Source organism: Culicoides brevitarsis, chromosome 2, assembly GCF_036172545.1.
Source record: "Culicoides brevitarsis isolate CSIRO-B50_1 chromosome 2, AGI_CSIRO_Cbre_v1, whole genome shotgun sequence".
NCBI lineage: Eukaryota > Metazoa > Arthropoda > Insecta > Diptera > Ceratopogonidae > Culicoides > Culicoides brevitarsis.
Genome location: NC_087086.1, coordinates 34,927,985 through 34,940,303, shown reverse-complemented (window position 1 = coordinate 34,940,303; position 12,319 = coordinate 34,927,985). Strand labels below are relative to the sequence as shown.

Below are 12,319 nucleotides of genomic sequence, written 5' to 3'. Positions count from 1 at the left end.
TAAATTGCAATCAAAATAAAAATTATTTTATAATTTTTTAAAATTTTTAAATTAATTTTAATTATTTTATAAATTAAGTAAAAATTTTAAATTTTGTCAAACTAAGCTTTTTTAATTCAAATGAAATATTAATAATTCAAAAAAAAATTATTAAACTTCTAAATTGAAAAAAAAAAATTCTTATAGGTTTCTTTTATATAAAAAATTTGTAAATTCTATTATTGATTAAAATTTATTAAGAAAAATCTATTTTTAGAAAATTAAAATATTTTTTTTTCATACCTGATTAATAAAATTCTAAAAATAAACGAAAGATCGCGACTTATCAACGTAAAAATATACAGCCCGGGTAACTCAGTCGGTAGAGTATGTGGCTCTTAACCACAAAGTCCAGGGTTCGAGCCCCTGTCTGGGCGGCTGTTTTTTTAAATATTTATTTTTTTCCTCCAAGTTTCATCATAATTCTTTCTTTTTTCGTTCTGATCTGAAATTCAAGAAAAAAAAATATTAAAAAAAATTAATAAAGCTTAACTTTTATATTTTTAGTACTGCACTAATTACCGCCCGAAGGTAAAATAAAGATTATTATTGTTTTAGATGATTAAACCATAAAAAAGAGTGAGAAACTTTTTTGATGTGTTTCGAGATAAAATTTGCTGCCATAAAACAATTCCTTATACTGCGCAAACAATTAACTCCCTTAAGAGAGGAAAAAAAAGGAAATTTTTACCGTACTTGAAAAGGTTTAAAATTTTTCTAATTAATGTCTCAATAAATCGGAAAATAAGTTCGCTGTCTAAAATATTATTCTAATAGAACTGTCGGAAAAGCGAATCACAGTCAATAAGTTATGTTCGGATGCAACATATTGAAGTCTACGAAGAAAGAAAGAGAGAGAAAAAAAATGAAAAATTGTGGAAAATTTATTATAGATTGTATCAAAAGAGACTATCGGAAGAGGTCCATGTTGAACGTTTTCCAATTTTTCATAATTTTTTTTTATTTTTATTTCAAAAGCGCTATCTTTTGACTTTTTTTTAAATATTTCAAATTTTATGCTTATAACAAATTTTATTTTTTTTTATGGATAAACTTAAATAATTTTAAATAATTGAATTTTACTTCAATTTATTTTTATAATTGAATAATTTATTTTATTAAATTTACTTTGATATTTTAATTTTAAATAAAGAAGTAGAAAGAATTTAAATTATAAAGCGCCCTCTTTTGATTTTTTTAAAAATATTTCAAATTTTATGCAATGAAAAATAATAATACATAGGTATATTAATTATAATTTTAATAAATTTTTAATAATAAAATAAAATAATTAAAAATTAAAATTATTATACCTAATTAAAAAATAATTTTTAAAATTTATTAAAATCAAATTTTTAATTATATTTTTAATATTCATTAATTTTTTTTATTTAATTTATTTTTTAATTTTATTTTATTTTAATTTTAACGGTTTGAAATTATTTCAAAAATTTTTTTTAAAAATAATTTAAATTATAAAGCGCCATCTATGATTTTAAATAAAACGCCCTCTAGCGGAAAAAATGTTTTTTATAATTTTCATGTAAAACTCTTGTAAAATGGTCCTCATGTGACTTACACAACATTCCCGATATATATTGATAGTTTTGCAAAAGCGCACCACGTGAGACAGAATTGCTTCGAAGCCCATTTCGCAAAAAGGAAGAAAGTGTAATAATATAAAATATAAGGTAATATTTGTCTCTGCCTGACAGATTATCGTTCCTCCTCTTGTTATTATAAAAGAAAACTAGCTTCTTTTTGGCAAGCGACGTACAGTTACTTTTAAACCTTTTTCTCTTCTCTGACACACGACACGAAACGAGCGACGAAGAAGATGAAAAAAGATGTCGAATTGGCACATATTACCCTCGTTCTCGATATTCGCTTGTTCTTCTTTGCACACACACACACACGAACACCGAAGACACATGCTTTTGATATATTTTCGATCATAAAAAAGGGGATATTCCGAGTTATAGTTAAGAGTTGAGTGCATGAGACAAAACGGAGAAAATCTGTTTTCATTTTCTTTTTTTATTATTTTTTTTTTTGCTTTCGAATCAACTCGAATGTGTCAATACAGCAGGAAACTTTTCCGATTCATATTTGTCATTATTTGGACTTTCGATGTTATAAATCGTATTAAGCCTATCATCATCATCATTTTCTTCTAAAATTGAGACGAAAAAAAAAAATAAAAATTGGACAACATTTTTCACGTTGAGTGATGATTTCGGAAATTCTTCTCGCATTACTTTGAATCTCGCCGTGATTTATTTAAAACGGTCTCGAAAACGATCTTTTATTTATTTTTTATGATAAACAATGGAAATATGTAAAAAATAAAAAAAAGGATAAAAAAGTTGTAATTTATCAAAAGTTGGTCCGTAGAGCAGCTCAAACTGTCTGTCGTGTCATCATCATCATTCAAAATAGAAAGGCAGCAACAACAAGTAACAAACAAAAGATGAAAAAAATGTAAAGTTAGGGTTTGTTAGATGATGAATGACCTTTTAGTGATGCGAAGAGAAGGGATATTTTGAGCGTATTTTTAAGATTTTTTATTATTTTTCTTATTTAATAATTTTTAAGATTTTTTTTTAATTTTAAATATTTATGAATTTTATTTATTTATTTTTTTTTGTATTTAAAATTATTTTTTTAGTTTAAAAATTTTATTTATTATTTTTAAAAATTTAATTTTATTGATTAATTATTTTTTAAATTATTAAAAGAATTTTTAAAAAATAATTTTTTGATTATTTTATTTATTTTTTTAATTTTTTAATTAATTTTTATTTTAATTAATTTATATTCTTAAAAAAAATTAATTAATTTATTTTAATTTAAAAAATTATTATTTTTAATTTAAAAAAATTATTTTTTTTAATAAAATTTTTTATTTTTTTAAATTTTTTAATATTTTAAATAATTTTTAATTTTTTAAAATTATTTTATTATTTTTTAAATTAAATTAATTTTTTATTTAAAAAAAAAATTTATTTTAAAAAAATTAATTATATTCAATTAAATTATAATTATTTAAATAAAAATATTAGAAAAAAAATTCACTAAAAATTATTTTTTAATTATTTTTAAGAAAATTTCCAATAAATTACGTCAAAATCAAAACTTTCTTAATGCTCAAAGTTAAAATTTTTCACAAAAAGACATCAAATTGCTCGTAAGGTCAAACTTTCTCCACACAAAAATGTCCTTTAAACGACTTTTTTTCTTTCGCTACAAAAAGAATTTCTCAAGTTTTCAATTGAATATTTTATTAACTTGCTGCACCTTTTATTGGAATCATTGACTGTGCATTACATCAACAACAAGAAAAAAAAAAGAAAAATAAGAAAAACGAAGAGAAATAATAAATAATAAAGAAAATATACAAAAAAAAAGTTTCTTAATAAACTGCATTCATTCCTCTTTGGCAGCATCGAAATAAAAAAAAACAGACAGAAACTTGTTTAAAAATCACTGAGTTTGAGTTATTTGTTCATCTTACAATATTAAAAACACAAGAAAGCGTCCAGCTGACATCATCAAAGAAAAATCTTTTTTGTTCACAAAAAAATAGAGAAAAAAATGTAAAATTAAGGAAAAAACTTTTTAAACTAAATAAGAGCAACTCTCAAGTCTGTCTCTGTGGTTTTTATGTAAACCAGACCGAGAAACGAAAAAAAGGCAAAAAAAAAAATATAAATAAAAACTAAAAATTTACTACGTTTTAAGAGGATATAGTTTAAATTTAAAAGAAAACTTTTTCTTTATATTATTTTGTAATTTCCAAGATATCCTGAGTTCGTATCGCATTTCAATTGAAAAAGAGAAAAGACAGCGAGCATGATAAGTTTCTTCGTTTCGTGTTTGAATGAAAGACAAGACGAAGAAAGTAAAGGCAGATTAAGTATTTGGTTTGCAGTCCATTGACTTTATCGTGATTTTTACTCTGCGTCTTTCACAAAAATGAGACATAAACCTTTTAACGGAGAGACACAAACTGCCCATATCCACTTACATTTATGTCGTTTCTCTTTTTCGCTGCCTTTTTGCCTTGCATTGCTCGGAAGTACGAATAATTTCATTAACATAACTTTTGTTGCGGGGGTTTTTTTTTTTTTTTTTTTTTACTTGAGCAAGAAAAGCGCAGTAAGAAGTAGGACAATTTTTATAGTGAAGAAATAAAGTTTCGAATTGGAAGTAAAATAATTTTGAAAAATATTATTTAATTTTTGTTTGAATTTAAAAAAAAATAAATAAATTATTTTTTAAATATTTTAAATTTATATTAATTTTAAATAATTTTTTTAATTGTCAAAAATAATTAATTAAATATTTTTTTTTCTTTTTTAGAATATAAAAATAATAATTGTTTTTTGCAATATTTTTTTCTATTCTTTAATTTTTTATTTATTTTGTATTAATTTTTATTTATTTTTAATAATTGATTAAAATTGTGTGAAAAAATTAGAAATTTTTCGAAAACAAAAAAAAGTTCTTTGCTTATAAAAAGTTAAAAAAAATAAGAAAAAATTGAAGAAAAGAAAAATATATTGCAAAAATAATATAATTTTTTTTATATTTAAAAAAAAATATTATTTTTGACAATTAAAAAAATTATTAAAAATTAATATAAATTTAAAATATTTAAAAAATAATTTATTTATTTTTTTAAAAATTCAAACAAAATTAAATCCTTATAAAAAAAATATTTTTTAAACTAAAGAGCTTGACGTAAAAAAAATAATAAATAATTAGTAAAAATTAAAAAAAAATAAATAATTTTTGAAGACTAAAAATTAAAAAAAAATTAAAATTAAAAAAAATAAATTAATTAAAAAATTAAAAATTAAAAAAAAAAAAAACCAATTTTTTGTATTTACAAAAATTTTATTTAAAAAAAAATTTTAAAATTCAATAAATTAAAAAAAAATCTTAAATCTTTGTTAAAATTCTAAAAATTAAAAAAAAAATATTTTTTTCTAATTTTTTTTAAATTTCTACGCAAAACACAATTTTTTCTCATTTTTCGTCCCCGTAACATGCGACAACGAATCCATTAAACAGCACGAAGCGCCTTAATCTAATTGAGACTCTACTCGTTCATTCATTCATTCATTCTAATTGTCTTATTACAGGCCTTTCTTCTTTACTTTGTCATCGTCGCAACTTCGTCTTCTGCGATGTTCGGCAAAGAGAACGAACAAAATGAAGATTTACGTTGCAAAAACACTTTTTTCTCCCTTTTTTTCATTCTTCAAGGTGAAAACTCATGAAAACAGCATTCATCCAGCGGAAAAAAGTATCGCATCGCGTAAAATAAGCTTTTCTAACTCACTCAACTGGAATAAAATACTTGAATTAAATTTCCATTGTTTTTTTCCATCCTTTTTTTTCAGCAGAAAAGTAATATTCATTAATATTGTTTTTTTCGTTGGTTCACCTGAAACATAAAGTTGAACTCCTTCTCTCGCCACTTTTTGTTTATTTTTGCTAGCTTAATTCTAATTATTTCTCGGAATGTACAAATGGGGAAAAAGTTTCTCTCGCTCTCACTCCTCGTCATCGTATCGAGTATCACGGAATTCGCATGAATTCGTAAATTAATATTAAAATGTGATTATTACATTTTGCTTCACTCCAGTGGGCGTGCGAAATAATTTTTGCGCGAAAATTATTATTTCACGAGACGAACGGAACAAATCAAAGGAATTGTTTGTTTTTATTTTCACAATTAAAACCAATAACTGAGCGACGAAAACTCTCGTGCCTTAAAATAATAAAATAATAATCATGAAGTGCTTTATAATGATGATAAAGTACAAAGAAAAACATTTTCGGAATGTTCCATTGAAATGTTTTAATTGAAAATAAATATAAATTTTGTGAAACAGTCGGAAATTTAAAGACAAAACTTTATTGTAACAATTTTTGGATGTTTTTGTATCATATCACGAACGTGCACGTAAATTTATGCAAACACGTCAAAAATTATATTTTCATTAAATATTTAAATAAATAAGTTTTTTTTTCGAGAACGTCACTCAAATTCATTAAAAAGTCGCCCACATATTCGATATTCGGGGAAAATTGTCATTAATAAATTTTTTTCAATTTTATTGCTTGGATTCTTTACAATTTCGACCAATTCAAGTACCTACGCAACGGTATTGATAAATTTCGATATAGAATAGTCATTTTTTATTACATGACACATTTTTTATCGAAATTAATGAAAATTGTAAAAAAATAAAATATTGGACTTCAGGGATGTGAAATATGGAATTTTGGTTGGGGATCCATGAGAAAAAAATTTAAACGTTTTTAGTATAATATTTTAATAATTAATATTAAGGATTTTAAATTTATTTTTAAAATTTTTTAAATTTTTTTAAAAAATTAAAAATTATAAAAAATTATTTTAAAAATTTTTTAAAAATATTTATTTAATTTTTTTTTTCATTTAATTAAATTTTTATTTTCTATCTTTTAAAAAAATTCATGATTCCTTGAATTTTTCTCAAAAGTCTAAAAAATACAACCTTCGGGCTATTTTTTTCTGAAAAAGTATCAAAAATGCAAGAAAGTAGCGTTACTCACTTGTATTTTGAGCTGTCGTGAAAAAAATTGTCAACAGAATACCTGAACCCCTTTTTATGTATTGAAATTTTTCTCATGAATCCTTGAATTTTTCTCAGTTGCCTTAAAATCTACAGGCTCCGAGTAAACTTTTCCCGAAAGAGCATAAAAATTGCAAGAAAATAGCGGTACTCATTTAAATTTTGGGTCGTCATGAAAAAACTTAGTTAACAAAATACCTGAAACCCATTTTAAATTTACGAGGTGACGACACTGCCCCCTGTCACCTATTTGAATATCAATTAATTATGTGTCACTTTTCGGAGATCCATTACACATCATACAATGCCACGTAAAAATCGATCATAAATTGCAACGATGATGAGCGATGCGAGCAATGGAGTGTGTAAAAAGCCATTTATCATCATCCATTGACTTTATAGATCTCGCAGGTGACGCCTTCCCTTCAATTTTTTCATAAATTTTCCATTCTTTGTAATTTAAAAAAAAAAATTCTCTTAATTTTTATTTATTTTACGAAAAAATCGCTCAGTTTCGTACACAATGCACTTAATTAGGTAAATTCATACAGAATAAAAATAACAATTGTTTGTAAATAGCGTCATTCTGGATGAAGTAGGAGACTGAAAAGAAAAACGACGCAAAAAAAATTCAACTCAAACAAAAAAAAAGTTGTATTTGTATCAAAATATTTATAAAACAAATTTCATTATTATTATTTTTTTTTGTTTCCCTGAATTTTATTTTTTTCTGTTTATTTTTATAAAAAATCGTATTTTATTCATACGCTCGTTCCTAAAAATTTCTGTTCAGGAAAAACAAACTGATAAAAAATTGCAAACAGTCGCTTGTTAAAAAAATATCCGAATTGTTCAAATACGGACAGTCGAGAGCAACAACAACAACCAAAAAAATTGTGCACGTTTGGTAAAACATGAAATTCAGATCATCATCGTGATGAGGACGATGACTATGGAAAAAAATATAAACAAGCGTTATCAGGACCAATTATTTCGTGTACACACGAAAAACTTGTCTGACAGGTAAACATGGAAACGTTTTCGGGCATTTACGCGTCTTTTGTAGCCGTTGTACGAGGTCAATTGAGTGTGCAGTTATTTTTTTTTCAACTCATCAAAAAAAAATTTCCATTTATTTATGTAACAATTTGACTTTGCATTCGTTTTCAGAGTATTAGAGTTTGGTACGTACATAATCCCATATAACGAATCGGTTTATGGTCAGAAAATATCAAAAAATAGCCCATTATGCATTTGAATTTTTCGTCCCAGTGCATATTTTAAGTTCTTATAGTATAAGACACTCGAAATTCGGCCCAGTTGACATTTTAAGATGATTGTCCTAATGTACATTTAGGATTTTTGACCTTATACGCATTTAGAAATTTTGACCCAATGCACATTTAATAACTTTAGGCCCAATAAACAATCAATTTTTGCCCCAAATGACATTTTGATATAATTGACCCAATAAATATTTGAAAATTTTTACCCTTGGGGGCTTTTTTTTGAAAACACATTTAAAACGCCATCCGATACAGACGTAAAAGAAATTTATCGCTAACTTTTAATTGAAATTGACCCATGTGGACCCGTATCAGCAATTAACTTTCTTCATTGCTGCAATGAAGACTCACGTAAGTCAGATAAATGAAAGTATTGCATTCTATGAGCAAATGCTCGCAAATTACGATCAAATGCGCCGAAATGGCGTTTTTTGTGGTAGCCCTCGAAAACATTGTTGTGCGCGAAAATGGGCCAAACGCAGCTGCAGTCGAGGACGCACCTCCAATTCCCCAGATTCAGGCCCCGTCAAATGGTCAAATCGCCGTCGCAGCATCCGTTCCTAATGGAAACCAACCAGTTCTACAGATGGCTCGCATCGCTAATGAACCAGCAGCACCGGTTGCTGCACCGGCTCCAGCAGCAGGCTTAATAAGCCTCTAATTCGGAATCCTTGAAGTTTAAAAGAAATAAACAGTGTGAAGTAAAATTTCGCCCCAGTTGACATTTGAATACTTTCGTCCCAACGCACATTTTGATATAATTGACCCAATGCACATTAAATTTTTTTGACCCAATGAATATTTTAAAATTTTTACCCTAAACACGTTTAAAAATTTCGCCCCAGTTAACATTTTGAAATTATCACCCCAAATCAAATTAAATTATTTTTGTCCCAATGCACATTTTTTTGGTATAAAAACCGACTTTACTAAATAGCAGTTTCGTTATATAGGACAATGTACGTACTTTCATGTCGTATTTGCCGTGTCAGACAAAAAAAGGATCTCTCACGTCTCGTCTCGACACTGTCACATCGCATTTTCGCATGTAATACGGAACGTAATAATACAAAACGTTTGTAAAAGTATTTTAATGCGATTAAAAATTTATGCGCTTATGTCAACTTATTCACTTTTTTCCGCGTGTATGGAGCTCTACGTTGATAAGGAAGGCAGAGAAGGAGAAAAAATGAATGATAAAACTCTTAACGGTGTATTATGTTCCTTCCAACTCTGAACGAACTGAACATAAACACACAACAACAGATAAAATACAAAAAAAATGAATAAAAAAGCACTATAAGAGTAAATTTCCATCCGTACAAGAAGAGATTTTTAAGTGCAAATATATTTCATGTTGGAATTTTTTTTCTTTTGCATCATTTTATGAAATTTGTTAGGCAGGAACACTCAATTAGATTAATTTTTCATCGAAATCGTAAACAAGTGGTTCCAACTACCCTTAAAAACGCCCTAAACTCAAATTTCTTAAAGACTCATTTTTTATACTCACCCAACCAAACACCCAAAGGCGAATGTGAAATTCCGTCTTCTTCTGGGAAAATATTTATGTTTATAATAATAATAATATAAAATGAAAATTGTAATGACTTTATATACTTATAGTATAACACAAAAATAAGCATCAACATACGTCGCTACAAAAATGTGAGATACTTTGTTGCACATTATAAATTTTCTATAAAAAGGAGTGAAATAGCATATTTGTTGTGTTGTGTGAAATAAAAGGGGAAATGAGCAGTGATGGAACTAGATTTTTAGTCAAAAAACAAAAACATTGTTTAAAAAAAATGGCGGGAAAATTTTAAATTAAAACAAGTATTTTCCCGCCATTTTTTTTCATTAATTAAAAAAGTTGATTTTCATTAATTTTTTTCAAAATTTTTAAAGATTAAAGGATTATATTTTATTTTTTTAATATTTTATAGTTAAAAATGCTGAAAATTGCCTTTGAAACTTGTTTTAAATTGAGATCTAAAAAATGGCGGGAAAAATTCTTGTCTTTGTTTAAAGTTTTCCCGCCATTTTTTAATCAATTTAAAAAAAAGTTGATAAAATCAAAATTTTTGAAAGATTTTTTTTTAAAGTTTGACTTTGGATATATTTCTTTTCAAAACTCTATAAAATAAAAAAAATTCTAAAAACCTAATTTAAATTAAATCTTAGAAATGGCGAGAAAAATGCTTGTTTTTGCTTAAAATTTTCCCGCCATAATTTTAAAAATTAAAATTCAATGAATTTTTTAATATTTTTGACAATTTTTTGTTCGTTCAAGGACATTTTAAAGATAAAAATTAATTTTTTTTTGTGAATATAATTTAATTTACTTTTTAAAAAAAATAAGATTATCCAAAATTCAAAAAAAAAACTGTTCAAATTTTAATTTTTCGTTTTAAAATAAATTTTAATCAATTTTTAATTTTTTTTTCTTTAAATTTTAATTTTTTTGATGAATGAAAAATTCGAATAATTTTTTAAAAAACAAAACTTTTTCTAAAAAACTTCTTGAAAAAAAAAATTAAAAAGATACACAAAAAAAAATTCACATTTTCCATCCCTGAAAACCACTCTCAGCAATTCTCCGGAAACGTATTTCATTATAAATATTCATGTTCTGCGTAAATTATTAAATTAAGTACAAAAATTCTGACAATTTCCCATTAAAAAAATGCGAAACAAAAAAAAAATCATAAAACACCTTCAAGGCATCAAATTTTTTTAATCACCTGAAAATCCCATAAAAAATTGCTTTAAAATTGTGACACAATTTAAAATAAAATTCACACAATGGAAAAACGATTTAATTGCTTTTCCGTACAACGAGCCATATGTGAGACGTTATCAAGATGGTATGTTGCCGGGAATTCCTTTAAAATCCTTAATAGACATAAAATTTTACGTTTTATAATTCTCGTGAGACACACAAACACCGAGAGAGAGACAAAAAGTTATTTATAGGTAACAATATGTCTTTTTTGACAATAAATAGTGAAATTTATACCGAAAACGGATCGGAGCATGGGGAGAGCGTGGTAATTATGTGCCATGTGAACTTTGTGGCCAATTAATCTGCAAAATCGTATGAAGCGCTAAAAATGATACAAAACTTTTCCGAGCTTTTCGTGAATTTCAAGCGAATGACATGAACGACGCCGACAACGAACATAATTAATGATGATGATGATGATGAAGCTCGAGATATAAATATATTTTATTACACTCTGTCTCGCATAGCTCATTTGCATAGTTTGCACAAAAGTTATATTAAATTGTTTCAAATGGGAGTGCGAGAGAGATATAAACATTGAAACTTGTGCCTTGAGCTACGATTTGTTCGAAAATACACAAACCGTAATAATAATTTTCGCTCTGTGTGCGTTCTGTTTTCTATTTTTGCTGCAGTTAAAGTTAATACTAATCATAAAGTTTGGATTTGTATTTTTTTTTTTATTGAAAAATTTTAAACTCTTTTACGACAAAAACGAATAAATCACTTGAAAAATCTCGTATTACTTTGCAATTAACTCAGCAAAGGCGCAAACACATTCGTCATTCATTCACTCAAGCTATAAAAAAAACGAGAGACGCTTTTAAATATTAACACACACTTTTTAATGATATACAGCTGTCGCATTTTTAATTATTATCATAATTATGATTTTAAATATTTTTTTATTCACGTTCTTTTTTGTGAGTTCGACAAACATTGAGTTGGAGTGTTGTGTGTGTTTTTCGGTATTTGCACAAAAAATCAAACATTTTGCGACATTAATTACTGTGGAGAGTGAAGTCATTTTGAAAGCAATAATAAGGTAATTTTTTTCAGGATTGACGCGTTCAGGATTTTTATTTGAAAAATTATTATTTTAATTAATGCATTTAATGCAAATGGATTTTTTTAATTTTCGATAGTTTTTAGGTCCCGAAAGAAAAAAATATTTAATAAAATTAAAAAATTTTAATTTAAATTAATTTGTTTTATTTAAAATTTTAATTTCTTAAAAAAAGTAGAAAAAATACAAAAAAAATTAATTTAATTTATGGTTCATAAAAATATTTTTTAAAATTAAATTTAATGAAAAAAATATTATTTTTTTTTTTTCATTTTAATTATTATTTAATAATTATAAAATAATATAGTTAATTATTAAATAATTTAATTAAATTTAAAAAAATTTAAAAATTTAATAAAGTAAATTATTAAATAAATAAATTTATTAAATTAAATAAATTTTGTAATTTTTTATTTAAAAATTTTATTTTAAAATTAAATTTAATTTTTATTAGGTAATTTATTAAAAAACTCGAAAAAAATAATTTTATTTATTAGAAAATGTTTAAAAA

At 25.0% G+C, this 12,319-nt stretch overlaps 1 protein-coding gene and 1 non-coding gene across 2 annotated transcripts in view; both read left to right on the top strand.

Annotated features, from left to right (window-relative positions):
- LOC134829016 (uncharacterized) overlaps positions 1–12,319 on the top strand; it is a 59,317-nt gene that overhangs the window by 24,765 nt on the left and 22,233 nt on the right. The window lies entirely within an intron of this gene.
- On the top strand, positions 344–416 carry Trnak-cuu (transfer RNA lysine (anticodon CUU)). The gene has a single exon. It is a non-coding gene; the product is annotated as a tRNA-Lys (tRNA).